The sequence below is a fragment of the Cygnus olor genome, chromosome 7, assembly GCF_009769625.2.
Source record: "Cygnus olor isolate bCygOlo1 chromosome 7, bCygOlo1.pri.v2, whole genome shotgun sequence".
In the NCBI taxonomy this organism is placed as follows: Eukaryota; Metazoa; Chordata; class Aves; order Anseriformes; family Anatidae; genus Cygnus; species Cygnus olor.
Genome location: NC_049175.1, coordinates 1,582,096 through 1,608,607, shown reverse-complemented (window position 1 = coordinate 1,608,607; position 26,512 = coordinate 1,582,096). Strand labels below are relative to the sequence as shown.

General features: G+C 41.2%; 1 long non-coding RNA gene across 1 annotated transcript in view; it reads right to left on the bottom strand.

Annotated features, from left to right (window-relative positions):
• The window catches only part of LOC121073405, a 140,063-nt gene extending 119,422 nt beyond the window's left edge, over window positions 1-20,641 (bottom strand). The window contains exon 1 of the long non-coding RNA XR_005821693.1: window positions 20,038-20,641. This is a non-coding gene — a long non-coding RNA (uncharacterized LOC121073405). The remainder of the gene's footprint in view (window positions 1-20,037) is intronic.
• Window positions 20,642-26,512: the final 5,871 nt, after the last annotated feature.

Genomic DNA, 26,512 nt, shown 5'->3' with positions numbered 1-26,512 from the left:
GGACACTGAGATACTGACCACAACTTTCTGGATACAGCTACCTAGCCGGTTCCTAATCTGCTGACTAGTACATCCATCCAATCCATGTCTCTCCAATTTGAACACAAGAATGTTGTGTGGGACTGACGCAAAGATTTTGCACAAGTCAATATAGACTGCATCAGTTGCTCTTCCGTTGTCTGACCATGTTGTCACCATCATAAAAAGCCACCAAATAAGTCAAGGCGGACTTGCCCTTTTCGGAGCCATTGTTGGCTGTCTCCAGTCACTTCCCTGTCTTCCACAAGCCTTAAAATTGCTTCCAAGAGGATCTGCTCCATGACCTTACTGGACACAGGTGAGGCTGGCTGATCTGTAGTTTCCCAAGCCCCTCCCCTTTTTTTTAAACCCTTTTTTTAAAAAGGGGTGTTATGTTTCCCTTTTCTAGACACTGAGGACTTCACCTGACCATGAACAAGTACAGTTAAACAAAAAAGTGGAGAGGTTAACCTCTGCATTGAGCCATAAACATTCAGGCTAAAATCAGGAGTTAGTCAAGCAAGGAAGAATTCAGCATCTTATTCAAACTACTCCGAAGATGTAAGCATGGGAGGCTCCCATGAGCCACAGGAGATAGCATTTGCATACAACTGTCTTAACAGCAACATTTTTGAAGTTTTAATAAGGAAAGAAACCACAAAGACAAACATGGCCAAGGATTCAAAGCTATGACTCGCTTTTACCTGCTTAGCTTCCCAATTAAGGAGTTTGAGAGACAATGGAATATAACCACTTTAATTAGATATTATGCAAGCAGCTGAATGACATGACAGTGCATAATTAATAGATTCCCCACCTGCCTCCTTATTTCATATTCAGACAGGGGAACCTCACTTTACAAAGACACACTTTTTAATGGCAGAAGATGGAACCAAACAGAGCATAAGGAATGTGCTCCCAGATGTCAGTGGGGAAACCAACAGGGAGGAAATTAAAATGTCTCAATTTCTCTCAGCTGCTAAACAATTTGTCACTTCAGACTGGAGGCATACAGTTTTCACCAGGAGAAACATAAGGCAAGAACCAGAAGTGAAAGGTATTAAGATCTGATCATCCCTTGACCACACTAACTTCAAGGTGGTCATATGAGAAGCAGGAATGGCCCAGCTTAACACCCAGCTAGTTCAGAACAAATCTTTATGAAAATCAAGCAATGAGATACAGCTCCACTTGTGCTAACACTGGTTTTATTCCAGTACTAGTCAACCGTCTTAGTAGAGCAGGCTACTTCACAAATCCTTTCCTTTGTCTAGACTATCACTAAGATAAACGAGAAGCACAGTTCCTGTCTAACATCTAGTCAAAAGAGCAAATTGAAGACACAGACAACTGGAAAAGTACTGTACACAAGTGCATTTTACTGTGTATCTGCTATCTCCATTCATCTAACACAGGCCATCCTGTTATCTGACCACACCACAGGCAAAGTCAGACCTGTGATGCTAGAGCGACCAGGGAAGTCATGAGGTGCCCAAGCTCTAGAAAGCTCTTCTGAGGTGTGTATTATACAAACACTGTACACTCAGCCTGGCCTCCAGGCAGCTCTAAAAGCCCCTAGCTCCCAGTTTTGTCACTTAGCCAATTACAGTATGCTCAGTGAGCTGACATGACAAGTAGAAAGAAGGACTAGTTTCTCAAGTCCTTCTGCTGTTCTACACATAGGGGCCCTCAGGAAGAACCAAGAAAACTTTCCTTGCCGTAAAGCCCTTAAATATACCCAGGCAAGACAAACAAAAGGTTAGGGGGGGAAAAAAAAATGTTTTTCCAATTACAGGATACAGACACAGAACACAGGTTTATAATCACACCAGCATCCTTTGGCAGCTTGAAAAATTGTCAGGTCTCCCAAGTTCTAGAGCAGTGCCTCTCAACCACGAGATTAAGTCAGGCAAGCAACTGAACCCTGCTAAGCTCCAAAGTATGCAACTATTATCATAACCAGAACAACAGCAACATCTGAACAAGGAGACAAGTAGTTTCCTGCTTCTGCATTACTATTAAATCAAGCAGGAACGACTGCACACATGCATGTGTATTGCAGTCACATGTGGAATGTGGATTCCTCTCTAATAATTGTAGTTTATCTAGAGGGAAGGAAGAATTTACTGGAAAGAAGACTCTGGTGCTGTAGAATACTAGTCTAGAGAAGCAGCAGGGCTTCTGACAGGCTGGCTTCTTAATCTAAACTATTCCTCATTGGTAACTGACAGTCCTTTCAATGAAGAAGCACCTGAGTACTTAATAACAGAGAATTAAAAATCTGACAATATGCAAGGTACTTGCTCAGGCATTAGTAAGAAAACAGAGTGACACCTTACATGAAAAGCTACTTGAATACCATTTAAACTTGTCAAATTGCAGAAAATAGAGCTGCAAATTGATAAAATCAAGGTTATTCATTATGTGAACTAAGGTCTAATTTTCTTAAATTGCATCCATTTTACACAAATTAAAACAAGAGACTCTCTGCTTGAACTATTAACATACAGGAATGATCTTGGACATGACGGTACTGACACGAACTGCTGTAATGCATTCAGAGATCCTAGGGCTCAAAGATACCAAAACAGTCACCCTGCCTGACCTCTTATAGAGCACAGATCCTACCAAACCCTAAAATCCCCTGCTTCAGCTAGAGCACACCACCAAGAGAGGGTGAAATTGCCAGAGATGATGAATCCACAGCTACCCTTGGTAAAATAGTTCAGTGGTTAATTATCCTCAAACACTGCTCTTTCTTCTAGTCCATATTCATCCAGCTTCAACTACCAGTGAGCAGCAATCACAATACACTCGTCAGCTACATGGAAGAACATTTCTGGTCCTTATACAGGTACTTACAGACTGGTCAAACCACCTCTAAACCTCTGTTCAATAACTTAAACAGATTGTGCTCTCAGAGCATGTCACTAAAGGATGTGTTTTTCAGACCTTTTAATCATTCTGACAGATTGCCTCTGATCCTTCTCCCATTTATCAGCATCCTTCAAGCACTGCTGAAACATAGACTGAGGCACAGTATCACAAAAGCAACTGCACCAGTGACAAGAGCATTACCTCCTGACTCTTACTTAACAATCCCTTTTTTGTTTTTTACATCCCAAGATCTCATTAATTGTTCTGATTAACTTGGGAAATAATTATTCAGCAGGTGCCCCAAGAACCTCTCAGAGCTGTCCCCTTCCCCAGAGAGTCTCCCACTCTCCAAGAGTGGCCTCTTTAGTTCCTAGATGCCAAATTTAACATTTGGCCCTATTAGGAGCTCCATACTTGCTTGATTACACGGTACTACTGGCTTGGAAACCTAGTATCACAAAATGCCATCCTCTGTTGACACAAGACTAAGGGATAGCACATCTACAGCCTTCCATCACTGGTGATCTATTATTTTCCTCCATATTCACCTATTAATAAAAAATAACAGAGCTATGAACAAATTGCTGCAGGACCTTACTGAAAGCACACCCACTCAGCAGTGATTCCTTGTTTACCATTGCATTTAGAAACCTGTCACAACTGGCCAGTTGGCAATGTCATTAGTGTATGCCATGCTAATTCTGTATCACTTTTTTTCAAAATGTCCTGTGGTAGCAAGTCAACTGCTTTAGAGACATCTAGAGCATTTTTTACAATCAACTAGATTTATCATAAAAGAGATATCAAGTTAGTTTGACAAGATCTATTTTCCATAAATCCATCTTGAGTGACATTAATTGTATTATTCTCTTTAACTCTTTGCTATTCAAATCCCTTTATCAGCCATTTCATTATTTTGCCCAGGATCAATGTCAAATTGACAGGGCTATAATTACTGGGTTTGCCTTATTTACTCTTTTTATACATTGGCACAACATTAAGTTTCTTTCAGGCTTCTGGAACATCCCCATAGATCCGTGAATGAGCATTACTGACCCAGAAAGATACACATGCTGGTGTTGTACAGACCATTTATGGATCTATAGGTCAAGTTGCGCCAGATAAGATGGCACTAGAGACAAGGCATGCAAACATCTCACCAAAGCACAACTAAACCAGTACCAAACCCTGAGAAGGGACAACAGAAAAATCAAAAACACTAGACAGTAGGTGCCTCAATCTAACACACCTCTGGGAACCTAAGTTACCTTAAGTGAGCAGGACTAGAGTTTCAAGATGTCTTTTTAGAGAAGCACTCTAAAACTGCCCACTGACCTGACCACCCAACAGTAGCGGGGAGAAGACTGAACACTGCCCCATTCCAAGTGGTTTAGTCCCAGACTGTGAATTAGAACTACTGCAAGAGATAAGTACACGTGAACACATTTTTAAGTGGTAGCAACACACATTACCATGAGAGGAGACACCTGCTTGTTCAAGCCTTCCAGGTGTAGGCCCCAATTGAAATCAATGCTGCCCTCAAAGTCAGACAGTCAAGAAGCTTAGGGATATCAGCAAATCTAACTCCTAATGAAAAAAATGAAATAAAAAGAATCGACAAGTGGAAACCAGCTTAAGAGGAGGCTAGAGAGCCCAGATGAAAGCAATAGCTGATGTAAGAGATTGAGACATGTCAAAGAGTAACAGAGGCATTACAGAAGGGCAATAAGGCACCAGAGGGGAAAGAAGCAGTTAACATGGAAAAGATAGTGGAGGAGGAAGAAATTAAATTGACAGTATTATCGCGAAGCCAAGCGTAACTGCACAAGATCATGTGTCTACAATCCCCTCTCAGCCTGCTCCAGTCAACTTTCACAGCCTTTGCTCAGTGCTAACAGGCTCCACACCACTGCACAGAGGAGAACAAACACTGCAGGCAATGAGAAGAAGGAAGAAACCCTTAGGTCTGAGCTTAGGGTTTGCTTACTGCTCACTACAGCCCTGCAGCTGTAGCTGCTCTGCTCCCCAGGGCTACAATACAAACTGTGCTGACTTCAGGCACAGCCAGGACATTTGGATGCACCAACTCTTACAAAATTGTAGGTAGCAGAAGTCTTATTGTCAGAGGTGCTGCATTTCAGGATCATTATTTGCCTACTGACAAACAAGCAACATTGTATTGTTCTGAAGAAGGGAGGTCACAAAGGGCAAAATCCCAAGAGAGTCTGTAATTTCAAGGAAACACTCTTGCTCTTAAAAGCAACCTTGGGCCTTAAGGGTATAGAATATACTCTGGAGATGGGTGCTTAGTGTTTCCAATCTCATCCCACTTACCCAAATTTCAGCAAGAAAGGAAGAAAGTGAGGAATGCAATTTCCGGCTCAGACAATGAGCAGAGAGGCAGTACTGCAAAGAACAGAATAGAGGCGTGTTTTCAAAGCACAAGGTTAACTGTACTTGATGCCAGTAACCTGACAGCACAAGGACTTCAACTGCAAGGGTGACAATACCGACGAGAAAACACTAGTTGTGCCTCACATTGATGGTAATAGACCCAAGGAAAAAAAAAAGTATCAATTTAGTAGGTTTAGTAAAACTTTATTTCACTATATTCAAAGCATATTTGCCTGTATGCGAAACAGTATCGAACCCATTGCAAAATTGGCCAAATTGGCTGGCAGCTTGGCAGAGATGGCATAGCTGACAGCAAGCAAGCTAAAATGCTAGGACTAAATCAAACCGACAATGTCCCTTTAAGGGAACAAGCATAACCAAATGGGTCTATTTTTAAGCCACTTATGCAGAAGGCTGCCTGCTGCCATTCTGACACTGTTCCCAGCAGCAAAGACAGCATCTGTAGTGGCAATTTCAGTGATACAATATATTGGGAGGGTGTTCCTCTACCTCCCTCCCCAGCCTTGTCTCAGGAAAAAAAAAAAAAAGCAGTAAAGATTTTAATGAATTTTGTTCCCAAAAAATTCAAAGCAAAGCAACCAGCATATGGTGTATTTATCAAATGGAAAAACAATATCCATGGCCGTGCACGCTCAGCAACACTCTGATCTCCCTAGACTGTGCTGCTTTTGTTAGTTGGACCACTTGTGGCTCTAGAATCCAAAAAAGGGTGAGATGTGGCAGCTTATTCTTATCTGTAAGGAATATGTTGAAGTCTACAACCACAGTGCCAAGGTAGCTGACTTCCACTGCTGGGAGGACTGGTCTCAAGAGAACGTTTGAATCTCTCCTTCACCTAAATGATGTGTGTTCCTTTTTCAGAAAACGTTAGATATAAGGAAAAAAGACATTTCTTGATTATCCTGGGGAGAAATGGCCCTCATCCTAGCACAATGATTTAAATGACATCAAGATTTTCTTGAACAGAATTTGCTTAGGACTTCTGTGGTCATTCCTATATAATATTGGAAAAATCAAGTCTGAAGAGATCTAGAGTTCATAGGCAAAAGACCCTTCGTAAAATGCTTAAGCCCATATGAAATTTAGAATTGGGGAAAAAAAAAAGCTGTAGATTCTATGGGTAGAAACTATTTTCCATCGCTTCTTTAACTAATTTGTTAAAGTAACACCATGGTGAGGGGTCAGTTGACCTAACTGATCTATTCAGAAGTAAAATCCAAAAGATGTTCCATGCATCCAAAGAGCTATGGTTTTGGACTAGTAAATTCACATCAACACAGCTCTTTGAACAGGACTTCCTCATCCACAGGCTGTTCTCACAAAGCAGGTAAACAGCTGCTAACTAAATAGTGTTTCTGACATCTGTGTAGCTGCACCCTATATCTGCAAGATTTTTGGTTTTCACACTAGGGAACACAGCATTAATTCAGGGCAAGCCAACTCTGCAATTCTTAAAATTTCTTTCACATTGCAGAGCACAATCTGATAGACACAGTCTCCCCCAGCTTCTTCCCCTTCTCCCATTAACAAACCTCTAACATCCCCATGGCACCTAGAGCAATTGCTTACACAGAGAAGCATTTCAACTGTTTCAGCTGTCTTTCATGCAGCTTTTAACACCATGTGATCAGCAAACACTCTATAGACCACAGCAATCCACAAACTATAACTTCATTATCTACGGCAAAACTGGACATTTATACAGGTTGCAACACTGTAGCACAGACTTCATAAAGCATCCTCTTCTAACCTTAAAAAGCATAATTTTCAGAGCAGAAAGCGCTCCCTTCTTCATTAGCATCAAAATGTCACTAATGGTGCCACTAGACATCAAGCAGCATCCTTTTGAGAATCTGGCAGATTCTTCACTCTCCTAGCTTTCAGATGAGTACAGCATTCAGCTGAATAGCTTTTTCAACAAATGACATGTCACAGCCTTCACACAAAAATACTTGCACCTTGTCAGTCATTCACTCACCATCAAGTTCAAAAGCTCATCTTCACAGAGATGGATTTGATCTGCACTGCAGTTAAGAATGTTAAATACGGACTCTCAGAGGAGAAGATAAGTGCAAGTACAAAGCAAGTGTGGCAAATCAGAGAAAATACAATGCCATTTATTGAGTAAATAGGCAACGTAACTTCTGTAGCATGTGGAAGTTCAGGCACTAGCCACATGGAACAACAAAAGCAGTGTGAGATGACAAGGATGGAAATGTAAGCTGATATGGATGGTCTCCAATTTTAAACTGGTGACCTAAACATCCCAACCCAAAGGTTAGATACTGCTTTATCTGTCAAGGTTGTTATACTGCAACCATCACTGTAATATAACATAGCCAGTCAGGTCCTTTATTGCCAGAGAGAAATCCATGTGTCATTTCCAACACCCCAGTTATTTCTTTGATAGATGTGTAAAACAAAGAGCTATTGCGCACAGTAAGGTGCCTGTACTAGCCAAGGCATCATTCATCACTCCCTTCAAACCAATTCAACCTGAACTGAAACTATGGTAAAAATTAAATGTAGTCACTTCGGAATTATTCAGGCAAAATGATAGCAATTAACAACTTCTGTGCTTAACCTCTCCAGAACAATGGCACAAAAATAACTTAAATATCTTAAAGACCCATGTGAGGAAAGAGCAGAAGCCAAGTAAAGGTCTAGTCTGAGACTTCTAAAAGGTCCAGAGGAATTAAACTCAAAAGAACCGGATGCTCACTACCTGGAGTTCACTAGCCCACAAAAGAAAAAAAAAAAAAAAAAAAAAAAAAAAAGAAAAAACCACAATCCAAGATGCCTGGAATGACAAAGAAACTGGTCTCCTCAGGATCCAGATGCTAGTGGAATTAATAAGACACAAGTTATAGGAAAGGTCTTGTTCGGTATTATACTCTTATTTTAGAGTCTTCCTGGCCTCCTCTCTGCTTCCTGTTTTTGTCCACTCCCCTGAGGGTTTCCTCCTGAATGGTATGGTATTTCACAATTAAATGTAATTCTACATTAAAAATGTAATTGAGAAACCCCTTTTCTGGTGTAGCACTGCTTTGACACGGTATTTTTAACCAGCTTGTTTCCAAGCTTTTACCAGCACTCCCAAATCACCCAGAGAAGCCATTTTAACCATCTGTGCATGTGATCTTGCACAGAGACCCTGCTAGGCCAGCTCACAGCCGAGACATAATCATGTTGTTGCCAGGTATGTCTCACTTTACAGTTGAATACTTGGATATATTATTCCTCTAACATTCTGGTTACATCCTTTTATCTTGGTGCCAACCATCCTTGACAATCAAGGATTACGCAAACTGGTCAGTCAGCATACATCATCTAAGCTGGTATACAACAGGTCTGAGGTTATTGATTTTTGTAGATTTTATATCCCATCAAACAGCTCAATCTAATTAACTCAATTTAATTTAATGCCACTCATTCATTACTTTGAGCTCTTAAGTGCCACACACTAAGTTAGCTGGTTTTCCATCTCCTCAGCTTTCTTTTCAGTTCTCTTTCATGGATCAGGTAACTCTACAGTGTATTTGCAGCCAAAGGCTTCTGGGAATTAACTGAAGGGCAGCAACCTTCAATAAAGCCGAGTTTCTCAGCTAAAGCAGGCTCCACTTAATCACTCTCTGAATCAAGGAACTGCAGCATCGATGAGAACATCTCCAGTGCAAAGCACTCCCAAGACTCAAGCCTAGTGGATAACTAACATGGCCTGGACACAAAATGACACACTGGGAAGTTGGCTCTATGGTCAGTGACAGCAGATACGGACAAAGAAGCCTGCTCTTGTGCCTCTCCCTTTTGGAGTTTTGATGCTTTTTTAAGCTACTCTTAGAAACCTAGAAGCACTACGTATTCTCCTTTCCCAGTGGTCTGTATGTAGCAGGCTTCTTCCTGCCTTTACTGTGCCTGTGCAATGCAACCATAATCTCCCATCTCTTAGAAATGAACACTGGAAAGGACAGGGAAGGAACATAACAAGGCCTGAAGCTCTCAAAGCAATGTATTTTTCTCCTGGTTCTAAATTATTTTATTATATCTCAGATTTTCATCACATTATCTCAAATGGCAGAAACTGGCCCACTATTCACTTTCATAGCATTGCTATTACTGCAAAGTGGCATCTCTTTTAATGGTGCCAGGGTTAGTTGCTCCAGACAGAAAAAAGTGATTATGGTAGGGTGCCCAGTTACCCACTGCTACTTTATTTCATCAGCCATTTATCAACACATTTTTCATTTGGAAGAAATAAAATCAATGGTAGGTGGAGCTCTTTCAGAGCATTTAACTTCCCTGGCGTGATACAGGTGGTAACACAGCTGAGATCAAACACTTTCATCTTTCCTCCAGAGCCAGCTTGGCTGCTGACTAGCTGATCCGCAATTAGAGATTGCAATATTTCTGGCAAGGGTTGAGCATCCTTTCTGCACCTGGGATTTGAGTGGCTGTTGCTTTCTTACTTCAAGAACTTTCACTTTCTTAATAGCTTATCTAGATTTTTCCACCATCAGTAAAAAAAGAAAGACCTGGCTCAAATTATGTTTGAGTTAAAAAACTATGGAAAGCTTTAAGCAGATAAGGACAGCAAGAACACAGACGCTGTGCTGCAGTTTATATACCCTGCAATAAGTACTTCTCTGCTAGTGTCCTACAAGAGAATGGATATAACTACATTGTGGGCAAAGCCTGAGTTAGTTTCAGGAGACCTCATGGCTTATTGCTGTCATTTCTGCTCCCTGAATATTTTTATTCCAACGTGGAAGAACAACAGTTCACCAATAACAACTGCTCTGCACAGGGCTTTTTACAAGTGTAATACCTGAGATATCCATGAGGGCAATAGAAAAGGGGTACCATCATTCCAGTGCTTTTCAGGGAGAAAGAGGTACTGTAGCATTTTGTTCTACTTTCAGAAATCTTTATCCCTCTATGGATTTTTATTTATTTATTTATTTTGTAATGTAAATACAGAATAACTATCCTGCCTCTAGAAGGACTAGAGAACCTGGAATCAAAGTGTCAGTAATGACTCATGTTCACGTGGCACCAAAAATAAAATCTGTCAGGGCTTGCATGACTCACATAATTGCTGGTACAGATTCAAAGCTTGAAGAGAAGTCACAGCAACACAAGCTGTTTCTCTGACAAGATAGAGTATTTCAGAATGTAAAGCAAGGAACAAGAAAACGCAACTACTCTCCCCCTCTACTCTATTGCTGTGATACTCCACCTGGAGTGCTGTGGTCAGCCCTGGGGCCCCCAGCATAAGGACACAGATCTGTTGAAGCAAGCCCAGTGGAGGGCCACAAAGACGATCAGGGGGCTGGAGCACCTCTCCTGTGAGGACAGGCTGAAAGAGCTGGGGTTGTGTAGCCTGGAGAAGAAAAGGCTCTGGGGAGACCTTATAGCAGCCTTCCAGTACCTAAAGGGGGCTGCAGGAAAGCTAGGGAATGTAGTGATAAGAGAATTAGTAATGGCTTTAGTCTAGAAGAGAGTAGATTTAGATCAGACATCAGGAAGAAATTCTTTACTCAGAGGGTGGTGAGGCACTAGAACAGGTTGCTCAGAGAAGCTGTGGATACCCCATCCCTGGAAGTGTTCAAAGCCAGGCTGGATGGGCCTTTGAGCAACCTAGTGGAAGGGGTCCCTGCCCACGGCAGGGGGGTTGGAACTAGATGGTCTTTGAGGTCCCTTCCAACCCAAACCACTCTATGATTTGATAACTAAACTTTGCCATAAATTCCCCATGGGAACTTTAAGGACACCTACTTCTTGGTGGAATTTTATATTGCAGTAGAAAACTTCAGATTGTGGCCGGTCTCCACACCCGGCACTTATGGCCTGTTAGATCCCCTGCAGGGCCAACAGGATGATGGTGTGCCAGTCTTAGGTTAAGCTTCTCTAACATTTCTATAAAAGACCTAATATTTGCTTCAGTTAGTCAGTCTTTCCAGTTCGACAACACTTCAAAAGTAAAGTTTCAAAGTAACTAGGATGCCTGGTTTTCAAATTTAAAGCCAAATTACTTGTAGCCTCACTCCTCCTACAAATATCAGCAACAGTGGGCTGACAATTTAATTACAGTGTTTAAAATTACATATTGGACACTTTTTTCTCCATATTCAGGCCAGCTTCGCATCCAGTAATGTACGCATTGTTTTGCGATTTATGCATTCCTAGAATGCATGTAACTCGATAAATCAGCACCCATAAGTCAGCCACAGCCTCTGTGTTGTATCCATCTTCCCAGTTCTTACCCTGAAATGGTTTGTCAGCATAGGCTTGAGATACTGGTTCTGCAGGTGCATGTAGATCAATATTAAACACATGGTAGTTTAGTCTTCAGTGACTAATGTTAACTCTGCTTCACCATTCAGAGAGCGCAGTTACCCAGGTAAGATTTCCAAAGCACTGAACGCTGACCAAAGCCTGCTTTCAACCAAGTCAGTGGTATAACTCTTGCTGAAAACCAGCATACAGATCCTCTGCTAAACAGTGGCTATGGATCACAACGTTCCTTAAACTGTAAGTAGCACCACATTAAAAGAGGTGTCAGATGGTTCGAAACAAGCTGTTGGGATACACTAACAGCTCTTTCACTTGCTAAAACCTGCTGCTCTGGGCTGTCATGAGAACAGGCACATCTCGCCACATGCTACGCAAAACAGATGTCAGATTTTCTAACCTTTCCCGTGGGAAAAAAAATGGTTACCCAGGACTCTTACTTCATTGTCCATCACTGACATTCAGTGCAAAATGGAGACAAGCTTTTCCACATGGAGACAAGCTTTTCCACCTTTTTTTAGTCTGTGCATTGCCCAGGATTCAATGAAGTAAAACCACGGAATGGTATAAAGCAAGAAGAAACATGGACCAGGCTGAAGCAGCCACAGTTTCACATTCGCTGTTTCTATTGCCATATGCAATTGACTACTAACTGTACCAGCATTTCCATTATGAAAACACCAGGAAATAGCTTTGCTGTTGAAGTAGCCTGTGATTTTAGATAGAGCATCATCACAAGTTGATGGAAAGGGAAGAGCTGGGTAATGCTGGAAAAAAATGATTTATTAGTCAACTTGGAAAGGATGTGGAAAAACAACACTAAGGAGGATGCTCCATTTCAGCCACAGTTGTCACAGCTTAGTATATAGTCCTAAAGTAGACAAGAGAGGGCAACAAATCGGTCTGGGGGAGCTAACACCATCAGAGACCGTAACTGATGCCTCAGACCAAGGAATCTGACAGCATACAAAAAACAGAACGGACAAAGACATTGTCATCCTATGTTACCTGCCTAGCCTGGCTGCCTGGACAAGCAGTAAAAATAATTCACACTACAACATTAGCAGCCTGCCCATCATGGAGTGTCATGAGATACCACAGACAAACAAAGCACTTCAGAGCATTGAACTGACAGGCAAACCAAGTGCAAGAACCATTTCCTTCACCACTGGAATGCAGGCACCTCTGGAACAAAACACGGAAGAGATTTAGCAGCAAAGATTTAACTCGATACTGCAGCTAGTCTGAAGGAAACTGCAAAGATAGGGAAGTCTAAAACACAGCTAGAAGATAGCCAGCTACGGAAATAGCTATGGGATAGCCCCAGCTGCACACACTGATGAGAAGTAACACCACTTGTTAAGGACCACATCTGACTTGAGTCTTTGCCTTAGCAACTCACTGAGAGACGCAACTCAGTGCTGAGATAATCAGAACATGGCCAGTTAAAAAAAAAAAAAGAAACAACCAGAACAAATTCACCTACTAAATCACCACCCTACTTCTTGCAGCATCCAAGGTTTCTGTAGCCAAGTGTTCAACCAAGTATCCTCACTCAAGTTTTCATCAGTCACAGCCTTTCAGAGAGGAGGAGATATAGGGAGGCCAGGGGAGAAGAGGGAGGATTCCAGACAGCCACAACAGGAGGCAAGACTTCTATTGCAGTCACTATCAGACTGGATTTTTCTCTGTACCAAGAGCACCTTTGTACAGTCCCCACCAATATGAAATATGCAGGCTATTACATTTACATACTGCCTTCACATTTCAGCTACTTTAGGAACAAGACAATAGTCCATGGAGAATGATCCGTGCTCTTTCCTCATGTTCTTTTGCATACCCTTGAGCTGCACTGCTCTCAGGCAAATGCCAAAGAAACCAGGCTTTCATCCTCCACAGCAGCACTCTTCCCCAGAGGGAAAGACATCAAAGCTGTCAGTCCTACCATTTACTGAGAAATCACCCTGTCCTCTCACCCACTCACCCTCAACAGATGAGCAATTTCACCACATGCATGTCAGCCTTCAAGATGAAATGGAAAAGCCTGCAGCCAAAGCAACAGCTTCCACAGCTGATTTTAGCCACTGATTTAAAAAAAAAAAAAAAAGGAAGTGAAGGGAAAGGAAGGGGAGAAGACAAACTCTTTAGACTCTCTTATTTGTATTACAGAAGGCCTCAATCAGCACTACTACAGATACAGTACCTATATAGACTACTGGTCTGGCTCAGGGTACTTAAGTCTTAAGACAGGAGTCAGGCAAGACAACTAATATTTCTGTTTTTACAGCCAGTGAATTTAGTGACCTTATGACATGACTAGGGTCACGATGCAAACTAGGATTTTTATCTCCTCTTCTGTTACACTGATCAGCGCTAGACCAAGGAAAAGGGGCCATTTGGCTGTGAGAGCACCAGCAGTGCAGAAGGAGCCTTTGTGAAGGAAATCTAAGGAACAAGCCTTGCCACTGCAGTTGTCAAAATGGTAATTGAAACTATTACACTAATACTCATAAGTGGCTTCCAGGGGAGTACATATTATTTGTTCTTACTTTTTAAAAACCATCCTTGATACTAAAATTCCCAGCCTTGGAGGCTGTTGTCCTCCTGAACTTCTCCACTTCTCACAAGCCTGCAGCAGAACACTCTAATGCTATCCACAAGGTCTCAGACCCCAAGTTGTGTTTGGGGGGGGGGGGGGGGGGGGGGGGGTTGTTTTTTCCTCCTAAGTTTAATTTCCACCCGTGGATAATCCAAGGTAAAGAGGAAGGAAGAACTGGGGGGAGCTATAAGCCTTTTGGCTACTCCATTGGCACCAACTATGTACTCCTGTATTCCAAGATTCTGCCAAAGCCACACAACTTCACAGCCCTCTCTGCTTTGAAGTATGCACTTACCCTGTCCTCTGAACAGATGTGTGTTTGTACTGCTGTGGTGACTAATGGCTCCAATCAGAAAAGAACACAATGCCAAATGCTGCATACATGCACAATAAGAAACAGCTCCTGCCCCCCAGAGCGGTCCTAATTTAAAACAAGGTGTAATGAGGGGGATGAAACAAATAAAGAGGACAGGATAAGATGAAAAAGGTATTGCATGAGCAGGTGTTTTTGGTGACTGTCTCTACTCACCTCCTGCTTTTCACAGAGCTTAGCTGCCTACAACCAACATACCATAAAGACTGAAAACATGAGTCAGGGTTTGAAGCAGGCTTTTTTTTTGTTTTCGTCCAGAAGAGGGCAGGAACATAGCATAAAGCTATCCTAATCCAGGGAAGTTCAGATGTTCCAACGCATTTTTGAGCAAGCTATTGCAAGTGATAGAGTGACTCTCTAGAGTAGTGTTAGGGGAGGCAGAGATTTAAATGCTGCTCTGAATTTTACAACAGGTGAAGGTACTTATCTATCCTGACCTGGCCCTGCTTTTTATGACTGGCTTATTCTATTCTCTGATGTCTAAAAAGGATGAGAGAGGGAATGAATGAGGGAGTATTCCTCTTCCCATTCCTGCCTGCAGCAAAGGCAATGTTTAATTTATAGCATGCCCACTGCACACACCCCTCCACAGCTTGCGTTACTCAGACTCCACACCAGAAGGGCATGACATATCCTCCAGACTGCAATATGCCCATTCATTTTCTGATACCAGTGCCACTCTTAGGATGACTACTGCATACCAGGAAATAGCTAGGGGGAAAAAAAAACGTGCCAAGAGAAAGGGAGAGGCACATGCCAAGCTCTTTTCCAAGAAGATTGTGCTAGAAAACTGGGCAGTGATCTGAAAGGATAACTTCAGATGAATAGACTAATATGCAGCCCATGTACTTAACCTGTATGCCAACACGCAACATAGCGCGGCTCTGCTATTCAGCCCATCTGAACATAAAAGGGTGGGAGTTGGAAGCTCTCTGCTGCCAGAATGCCAGCCACAAGCCAAAAGGTACATTTGGTTGCTTGTCAGTGCAGCAGATGTGAAATGGGCATCCTTTTCCTTCTCTGACCTCCTCAAGGGCAGCAAAACCATCTCCAGAGAGGGCAGTAACAGAAACTAGCAAAAATAAATGATTTTAAAAGAAGTTCTGCTTTTTAGCACTATTTCCATATCTTGACAAATTTCTGCTGTGGAAAAAATGAAAATATCACTCCGCTAATATTTATCATTTGTGTAAGAAAATCTAGGGAACTGAGGACATTCAAATAGTTATTGATAGCAGTGAGGAGGGCTTGTACTGAAATGGAGGGCTAACCAGCACATGGAGACACTGAACACATTGGAACAAGGCACCATAGTACTGTCATCCCTGATGAAATCTCAAATTGCTCTTACACATACCTGCTTACCCACCGTTGAAGCAGTAAAATGCAAAATGGGGTATCCCAAACCTGGGGGCATGTTCTATACACTCAGTGGTTAGGACCAAATACTTAAGGGTACCTGGGAGTGGTTGGGAGGGTTGCACCACCACCTACACAGCATGGAGGAAAAAGCACTGTGACCATATATACAGGAGAGGGCAGGAAAGAACAAGTCTCACTATCCACCAACCTCTTCATGCCTCTACTAGAATCAGGGCTGTGGAGAAATTAGGAGCAAACAGGCAAAGGAGAAATCTGTAGGTAACGGTTCTCCCCTCAAATGAGATTTTCCTTCAAAGACAAGGCAAAATTTTTTTTTTTTTTTTGCTGTTTTACACAACAGTAGACTGTCTTCCCAATCCTGCCATACTATAAAACAGTAAAAAGAGGAAGTTAATTGCAGCAGCTATTAATCAGACTCCATATGAACCTGAGAAGGCAGAGATGTGCACTATCATCCAACATATTATGTTAGAACTGAAAAAAAAAAAAGAAACCTAGCTCCATATTCTAAATGGCTTTTGCAGTCTCAGAAGGAAGTGGGTGGGGGTAAGATTAAGAAGAGAGAAGCAAGCCCTATGATCAACAGATTGTATATAGAGAGTCATAATTAACCATGGATACAAGCGAACATTTTGCTTTTACAGACCTCTAGGAGGAATTGAACAATGCTGACGCTGTGCACTGACTTAATAGATTAAATTCCTTTATAACAAAGGAAAGTAGCAAGGGGAAACATTTTTCACTTCTCTTCCTACCATTACTACTTGTATTGCTCAGGTTCTGGCTTGTGCTGGGGATACACGCAATACACTTCACTCAGAGAAACTACTGTCCTTTAGAATGGACTCCCAAGAATGATTTTGCTACCTCAGGGATTCAAGGCTCTAAAAAATCTCTGTTACACTTCAGAGAACAGAAGCAAAGGTTGACTGGTTGTAGTTCTACCAAACACTGGAAAGGGAAAGGAGTGGCTTTGTTTGGGTTTGATGTACTTTAAAGAATAAAACCAGAAAAACGTGTGGCGTTATCCTGAAACACCAGCAAGCAGTAGGCTTTGCCAATGGTTCAGGAATATCCACCATGTCGCATCAAGTGCTTTCTGTGTCTTGATGCCTAACAGGAGCTCTTGGCTTCCTGCATACAGAACCAAACTTCCCAAGGCTTCAGAGAATCCCCAAGTACTCCTAGATTCCCAAATGCCATCAGAGTCTACGTAGAGACAAAGAAAGCAGTTCTCAAATGCTTGCGCACCTTACAGCCTTGTAGCTTTCTCCTATAAGCTCTTTCACATGTGGCCTCAGGGAGGGGAGAAAAAAAAAAAAACTTCTTTTGAAGTATCTAAACTGCTCCTCTGCTTTCACTGGCTGTATTCATCTGTCCATTAAGAGCAGATGAGTTGGCACTTTTGTGCTTTAAGACAGGAAATAAGTCTGATTTAACAGACCAGAGCCAGGTTTTCAAGCATGGTGAATATTTGGTTCTGCTAGTTTATTTTGGCACCAGAACTACTACAACTTCTAAGGATGTACAAATACAGAAACTCATGGAAAAAGTACAGAATTAGGAAGGAGCAGTCAGCCTCATATTTCCAAGGATTATGGGACACACAATACTCAGTCCATTATGCCAGTTGCCCTTTTTAAACCCAAGCCAAATGCACAATGAACATCACATCCACATTTCATGCCTTGTTTTAAGTGTACAACAACCCTGCAGGTATATAAACATCAAGAAGCTAAACAGTCCATGACACTGCAGCTAGGGTGGAAGAGTTACTAAACCCCATTTGGTCAGAGAAACTGTCTCTGCCCTGGCATCAAACAGCTTTGATTTTCCATAAGGCATTTCATCAGGAAGGTGTATGGCATGCAGCAATTACCTATGTTCTCAAAAGTGGTGAGACAGATGACCAGCTGCATACCTATCCTCCTCCTGGCCTAGCTCCCAAGCACTCTGGCATTTTCCACTGTTGCCTACATGAATTAGAAGACAAAGGCAAACTGCATTAAGGTTCCTGCCAGTTTGGTAGTGCTTCAGGTTTTAAGGACTGCAGCCTAGGATTCAGTTACAACAGTTACTGTTTACAACATGCTACAAATACCCTGTTAGGAAACATAACAGTTCACTAACTATAGAGCTGCTCTGCACTGTGAAATATTTCAGCATGGCCTTGCCAGGGTACAGCATTGTTAAATATTCTGCATGCCCTTGAAATCCAGATATTCACACCAAGTCTGACTAACTTCTCACATACGCTCCCTGGATGGAAAATTACAGGTGCCCAGATTAATTCCCTGCTTTCTGTATCAGAACTGGGGCTTTGCTTGTTTAGTTTTTCAACCAGAACACTGTGTCTATTGTTCTCCATCATCTTCTCTCCCTATAAAACAACACACGTGAAAATCCAGAGGCAGCAAGAGCAGCTTCTCTTCAGAAATACGACAGCATCAGAACTTCAGTTTATCTTCTCCAAATGACCCATTAGCTTTGAAGCCTCATTCAGAAACACGTTTGCCTCTTTCTGAGGGAAAAACACTTAAGATAACAAGCAGGTGCTGACTCACTAGCACCACCACAGCTGCTCTCATTTTCACATGAGACTATACTGTTTCAAGTATTCCTTTACTGACATCATGAAGATACAGTCTAACTTATTTTTGATAAAGAAGATAGAGCAAAAGTAAAGTTCCCAGGAAATAACATAGTACGGCTGCATTTCTCCTCTGTAGCAAACTGCAATTACTTCAAAAACAAGATGGCACCAGAAACTGATTGGGGAAAAAAAAAAAAAAAAGTACAATATGGCAAGAGGGAGACTAAAAGTCTAGGAGGTCTACAGCTATGTATCTGTTTGCTTAGGTAAGGAATAAAGAATAAGGGACTACCTGCAGAAGAAGACATGCAGAACATGAGGTGCAAAGGACTACAGGGAATGCAAAGTGTAAAGGAAAGACTAAAGTAAATCTCTCCCAGGCATTTCTTCAAAGATCTTGGCAAATTCAGGAAAGGATTTCATACTGACTGTGCAATGTAACCCAAAGAGCCAAGTATTGTCCATGGATATTTATGATGCTATATACAGAGGCTATTATCCCTTGGAATGGACTACAGAAGAATCATTTTGCTACTTCCCAGGTCCAAGGCTCTAAAAATCTGTGTTACACTTAGGAGAGTAAAAGTGAAGTATGCAGAAGTGATCAAAGGAGAACAGGCTGGTTTTATAGCCTGCAGGGGAAACAACTGATCATATATTCTTCCTATGACAAACAACTGAGAAAGTAATTGAGAGCCTAGTAGAAACCAATGTTGTTACCTCAGCATTATTGATTTTAGGCAGACATCTTAATCTAACACATGACAAAACTTTGGTCATTGCACTAAGATATAGCTTTCAAGGAAAAATGATATTTATAAAGCTAGTTTATGGTTCAGTTAGAGATTCTTATGAAGTCAAGCCCAGACAATAAACAAATGGAAAGACAGGGACTTCTTAAAAACAAAATGGACAGAAAATTCAATTAAAAAGTGAAAAATATAATTCAAGTATACTAAAGCAAAAGGATCTTCAAAAGACTGAAACAAAGCAGCAAAAACGTAACTCTAAAATACTGTACTGAGAAAGCCTAATTCTTCTCAAAGAGATGACTGGCACTGAAAAACTCCAAGTTCATCTAGCTGGGGGCTCCATTAAAAATAAAAACAAAACAAAACAAAAAAAAAAAAAAACCACTGAATTTAACAAAATCATCCCAACTCCTTATATTAACCGAAACTTTTTTTAAACCGAAGTTTTATTACAAAATGAAGTCAGAACAGAATTTTTAACAAACCTTATATAGTCCTGTGTTAACATTCAAACTCAAATAAATACACCAGTAAAGAAATAAAAAAGATTTAACAGTGAAGAGCAGAATTACATAGAATTCTAACAATCATATTTCAGGAACATACCAAAAGAATAAACGTGAATTTGGTTTGTACCAATTACTAAGAGCGGATCTTCAATTCGTTTTTTAAAAAAATAAGACAAATAGGGGACAATAGGGACAACACTAAACACAAATCAAAAATTCTTTCCTACCTTCCATCTGTTTTTTCTCCTCCAATAAATAGTGAGCAACCATATCTACTCTTGCCCTTTGCAAGGTTAGGCCAAGCTCTCTGCACCTCTCACACTCCTCTATTTCCCAAGGGACCTGAGCCATCCCACCTGCACCTTTTCAGCCAGAAGGAAGGAATGAACCCCACAAGGAGTTACAGATGATGACATTAATTGTGCCCTCTCTCCAGCAGATGTCTTTCACCAGTACCACCTTCTTCACATCTACATCACATTAGCCAAACACAACTGACTGATATTAGTAGTCTCTTCTCTATTTCCGAATGATGAATTCTCAGTCCACCAGAAATTCTTGGGTTTAGTCCCAGAGTGAATAACCTAGCACAGTTTTCACGTGCTTGTGACAAATTCTCACTCTTGAAATGGCAATCTGTCCTACCATTCCGTACGAATCAGATCTGGTGAGATGAACATTCATCATTGCTTTGCATGCTTGGAGAACACTATATAAGGACACCCCTAATGCTGCGCCTCTCCTGTTGTCAGGCTGCTGCTGTTGCTTTTGTTCACTGGAGACTCTGGGACAAATGCTCTTCAGGGAAGGGAGAAACCACTGGGCCTCCAAAAGGCCTTTATCTTTGGCATCTACCCACACAGATAACATGAAACAAATGCAGTCTGCTGGCCTTTAACACACATCTCTTTTGATATCAAATATATATATATATATATATATATGCTGTAGTAGAGCCTTCTTGATGAGGTGTTATGGCTACGGTTGATTTGTTCGTTGCTTGTTTCATGTTATCACACGTATCAGGGTGATAAAGAACAAAAATTCTCACATTTTGTTTATGCACTATACAGTTTAAGGCTTACCTGGAACAACATATTGAGACTTACGGTGCAATTTGTAAGTAAAGCAGAATGCTCCACTAAAGTTGTACCTGTTTCAATCACATGGGGACCATTTGCAGGAGCAAATTAATACCAAGTTTTATTCCTCTGTAACAAGCATCCATTGCACCACTATCCATGCAATTGTTCCAAGGGTGAGGCTAGGCCATGACCTGGAAGGAGATCATTCAGAACAGTCTGTCACCTATTTTGGGAAATTCAAAGCGCCTTTGAACGACATCCTTCAATGACAAACCCTCTTTGTCAGGAGAACTGCTTCTATCATTGGATCTGTCAAGCTGAGCCACTGAACGAGCTATTTTACTGGGTCTCCCCCAGTCAAGCTCAATTTGAGTTTTACAGTCCTTGATACTTGTGGGATATTTTCATAGAAGCCATTAACTTACTTTGCACTGGGAATTACGCTGCTTGGCAGGAGCTATCTCTCCTCACGATACCTGCATGTCCAAAGTTGAACCTAGTCTCGTAATGAGATAGCAAAAAGTAGTCATATATATTCAAAATGTTGGCCTGTAAGCCAGTAAGACCTGAAAATATTTACCAATATGTCAAAATGTTTCTAGCTGAAAACCATTTCTAAACCATTCGCTGTTTGCAAGTTTAATGGCTTAAGGCTTATGGGCTCATGAATCACCAGCTTTCTTAGCAGCAGCATTTGAAATGTTGATACCTTAGCCTTGAAATAGATGTGAAGGTACCACAGCCTTTACAAGCTGTTATCAAAAGACATACTTTAAAAGCTCCCACAGAAGACTGAACGCAATAGAAGTAGCTGAGCAGAATGAAAGTAACCAAACCAACTTAAAGTCATTGTTCATGTCTGCGTTCCACTTTAGTGATTACCTTCCAGCTGGGCAATGAATCATATTAAAGGAAGCTTTGATACTTACAGTTTGTCTGATAAAAAATCCAGATGACTTTAAAAGCAATGATGAGTATTTGGGAAACTATTAGTCTTATTTCAAATTACTGAATTCAACTATCAGAAGAAAATTTTGGAGAGCAATTCCATTTATCACAGCTTTAAAAAAAAAAAAAAAAAAAAAAGCTTTGTACCATTTTTACTATTCCAAGATTTTCAGTTGAGAAGACATATGAACAGTCATGGCAAAAAATTGCTACAACAGATCCCTGTGGAATGAGCATCTCTAAGGTCAAGGAGGTTATGCCAGTAAATGGTAAATGCTGCATTACAGAACTGTAAAATGAAATTTTAAGTGTACACAATACTAGAGGAATAACAGGGATGGAATAGACAAATACAATAGCAAATCCAACTGGAAGAAAAAAGAAACCTCAATTGTAAATAAAAATAATAATAATTCCATATACAATCCTCTAAAATATGTCACCATAAATTGTTCTACCTAGGTCTTTCAAAGGGATATACACTGTGGAGTGTAAAATGATAACACATATACATGTTTTATCTACAACAGTTACGACAGATAGATGAACGAACACAAAAATATAGCAAAGAAAGTTCTCTCAGTTTTAATCAAAGAGATTAAGAAACCCCGCTAAATAAAAAACAAAACAACAAATGTATGCAATAGAATGATTATGGGTTTATCTGCGAATAGTTTAAAGGCATGGGAATTCACAGCTTTCTGTTTTTTTCTGAGTAATTGTCCCTATCTATACACACATTCATCTACCATGATGATGCTGACAACTTGCAGGTCTCCCTCTTCCCTCCTATCTCCTTGCAGCCAGATTAAAATCCGAATCTGTTTCCAACACTTCTCTGAGGATGTCTAAGATCAGCTCAGCTTCAGCTTTCCAACTTTTCTCCGCTATCAATACAGATAAAAATGACATTTTGCCTACCACTCAACTCATAACACTTCATTTTCAACTCTGATTTCCCTCCAGACCCTCACGCTGAAACCATACAAAAATAATCAGAAAGATTTTGATATATTTCCAAGATGATCTCCTTTATGTTCATCGACACACCTAAAAAATTCTGTCCAAGCTCACATCACCTTGACTACTGTAAATTCTTTCCACAGATTTAATCTCATTCAAGTTCCATCTATCCAGAATGCCATCTCAAAGAGCATTTTCAGCAATTAGTCAACGTGAATGCTTTTTCAAAGCATTATTCTTTAGATTCTCCTTGTGTTTGGGCTTTTACCTCCTTGTATGAGTGCTGAATGAGTAAGTTCCTTGTAAAGAGCTTCAAATCTCGTTCTCCTTCCTTCTGAATTCTCCTTAAAACTTATTTGCTCTGATTTCTTCTGAGAATCTTGTCAATCAGGCTATTGCCAAGCACTCTGACGAGTACAGTCTAACACCTTCTTCTTTCTTTCTATTACCATTGTTCTTCCATTTATATTCTAAGCTTTTGGAGGCAAAGACTACTGCCTTCTCTTTTAGCTGTACGGAAGCTCACAGCACACTTCTACTTCACTCACTGAACTAAATCCATGTAGTATTTAAACTTGCTTCTCAGCATTTTATGCAAGTGCTGCTGTGCTTTAGAAGATCATAACTGCTATCCTCATCATGAACACAGGCAAACAATGTGTGGGTAGCCAAGGACTGAAGCAAACACCATTTAAATTATGCTTGAAGCCATGCCAGCAACATCTCAGCATGAATGAACCAGACACAATATGTAGCTCCACTGAATTCTTTTCGATGCCATAGGTCAGTACAGCTTCAACATAAGCACAGGAATTATTTCTGGTGAGTTATGCCGTTCAAACAAGTCCACACATACTTCCCTTAACGTGTCTGTAGTATACAATGATTTCTCATCATTGGTGAATGTGATTCTCAGAAGAATCATCTGTACCCCCCCTCTCATAGTAAAACCATTTTAGCAGTCACTATGGTTTAGAACGTGTGTTGCCAATAGGTTTAGTAAAACCATGTCAGGAGCAGCTATAGTTTAGTGCACATGTTGCAGGTAGGCTCTCAATCACAGTGCAGACAACCACAGGGTGAGCCACCTTCAGATTTTAGTTCTTCATTGTTCAGCAACAAGACAATCAAAGTGGTTACATTTTGGCCTTTAACACCTCCTTGATGCAAACCACAGAACAACTTCTATGTCCCAGAAGGTACAGTCTGGCAGAAAGCATGGTTGTGAGCTCCAGAAGCTGGTGCATGGAAGGGTGAAGAGGGAAAGACACAAAAAGAGGAAGAGAGAGAGAGAGAGAGAGAGAGAGAGAGAGAGAGAGAGAGAGAGCGCGCGCGCGCGCGCGCGCGCTCAGACATCAATTACCCAGTGACACAGAAGCTGTGGGATATAGAATCACAGAATCATTAAGGTTAGAAAAGACCTCCAAGATCATCTGGTCCAACCATCCCCCTACCACCAATGTCACCCACTAAACCATGTCCCTAAGCACCACGTCCAGCCTTTCCTTAAAGACCCCCAGGGATGGTGACTCCACCACCTCCCTGGGCAACCCGTTCCCATGCCTGACTACTCTTTCTGATATATTATCAGTGTGAAAAATTGAGGATTTGGCAACCTGAGGTCAGCCACTCATTAGACAGCCTGAATCCTACCTACCTTACTCCTTATGCTTCACAAAAGTGACCATGGTCTGGGTCCAGTCTGAAGAAGCTGCCTAAACCCTGCCCTTTCAGGATGTAGTTCCAGGCATAAGGCACTGTCAGGCACAGCAAATATGCTGAGTACAACACTGGTAACAACCCCAATCTCACGTGAAATCTGTGCAAATGGATTGGCCTTACATATAACAGGGCACAATTGGGTTTGTATCCAAGCTCACTTCACTTGTACTTTTCTGTCTCTAGGTAGTCTTCATCTACCCAGCACAAGACGCGGGCAGATATCTACCAAAGACTTTAAGTGCTTAAATAGCCACAGCACACTGCAGCATGTGTCTGAATTACAGGGCAGCCAAAGTTTCCTGTTCACTAATATATCACAGAGCTACGTAAAATTAGAACTGCAATAGTTCAAAGAAAAGCAGCTGGCTCCTTTCTATTTATTCGGAGAACTTGAACTCTTTTGCCTCTCTAAGGGAGATCTTAAAGGATAACTGTTTCACCTTGACTTAAGTATCTGTAGATCAGCTTCCTTATCTAAAGTGAACAAGTCCAGTGCACCAACATAGTAAAGGTCCTGTAACTGCCAGTGCAGGCGTATTACTATTACTGTGTAAGAACTTGGGGCCAAAAAAAGTTTCAAACATGTTTATTAGCACATATTAGCAATTCTGTTCACTAATTCTCTTCATTTCAGAAACTTTGAAGTTCCCAGAGAGGTTCTAGCAAGGCAGCTAGTTGAGTTGTCAGTCCACAGGCCAATACAGTGTTCTCATTCGAAGGTATTCACAGGAAGCATATAGGTTCAGAGCATTTGTGAAAAGGGCAGAGAGAATCCCCTAGTTGCTCTCCCTTCTACTGCAGTTATAGAGAAAAATCACTAGATGGAGCTGCACAGTCACAAATCTGATTTATAGCCACTAAAAGAGTTTGTCGTCTCCTACAGTTCTATTTGGCCTAAAACTGACATATTCCAGTGCGACCTGATAACTCATCTTCTGAAAGATGGGATGAAATGCTTTCATTTACAAAAGCAAAATGTACACAGAGAAAATGATGAGATACTGAAGGGAAAAAAGAAAGAAACCAACAACATTCACGGCCTTCAAAATCAAATACATTTCAAAAGTGAACTGAGAAATATTTTATCTGCCAAGACAGATCAGATTTCTCGCTTTGTTCTGCAAGTCAGAAAGCACAGCAGATTCCTTAGTGCTTGACATGATTAGCTGCTGCAAGAGAAATACAAGAGCTCTGCGCTCAAGCCTTTGTAAATAAGGTCTAGCACACAGCAAAAATGCAGTGATAGGCAAACCCATGTCCCATAAATACAGCTTCTGCCTTGGCTGATATACTTAATCCTGCACTTAAGATGTACTTAAAGAGAATCCTTTTCAGCTAAATGCATTGACACTAGACAGTTTTGCTAGTTTAGGAACACAGTTGAAAAGTTATCGTCCTAACCTACTGATGCACAGTTCATCTGGCTTTATAGAGATTAACTATGTGCCAAAAGGGAAGCTGTACCTGCTTTCATCCTACATCTGCAGATGCCAATTTGCAGCCAGCTCCATGCCCGCATAGTTCTGGTCTGTGTCCAAGGTCGTCAATTTCATTTCACCTAGAGCAACAAAATAACAGACCTTTGGATCTTGCTGGGGTTTTGCGAAATCAAGGCACTACCAAGACTTCACAAAATGACAACCAACTCCCTCCTCCAAATGGCCCTGCAGGGACCTTTCAGCACATATCTATGAATTCTGTAATGAAACAAACACACAGAAACACTCTTTACCCTGATTTCTAAGAAAACGAGATAGCACAGTCACCGTTGGTCAATTTCCTCAGACACTGACCAGGGCAGGAGGGAGATGTTTGAACAACCAAGGCCGAAGTAGGGGCTGAAGTGACAGCAGAGGAAAACAGGGGCCATTTTTTCTCTTTCCCCACACCTTGGCTCGGTCCTTTTCACCGAGAACCCTCAGGTCCTTTGGGCACAGGGTTCAAGCCCCACAACCTAACGTGCTTTGTGACCGGGAACCTGCTC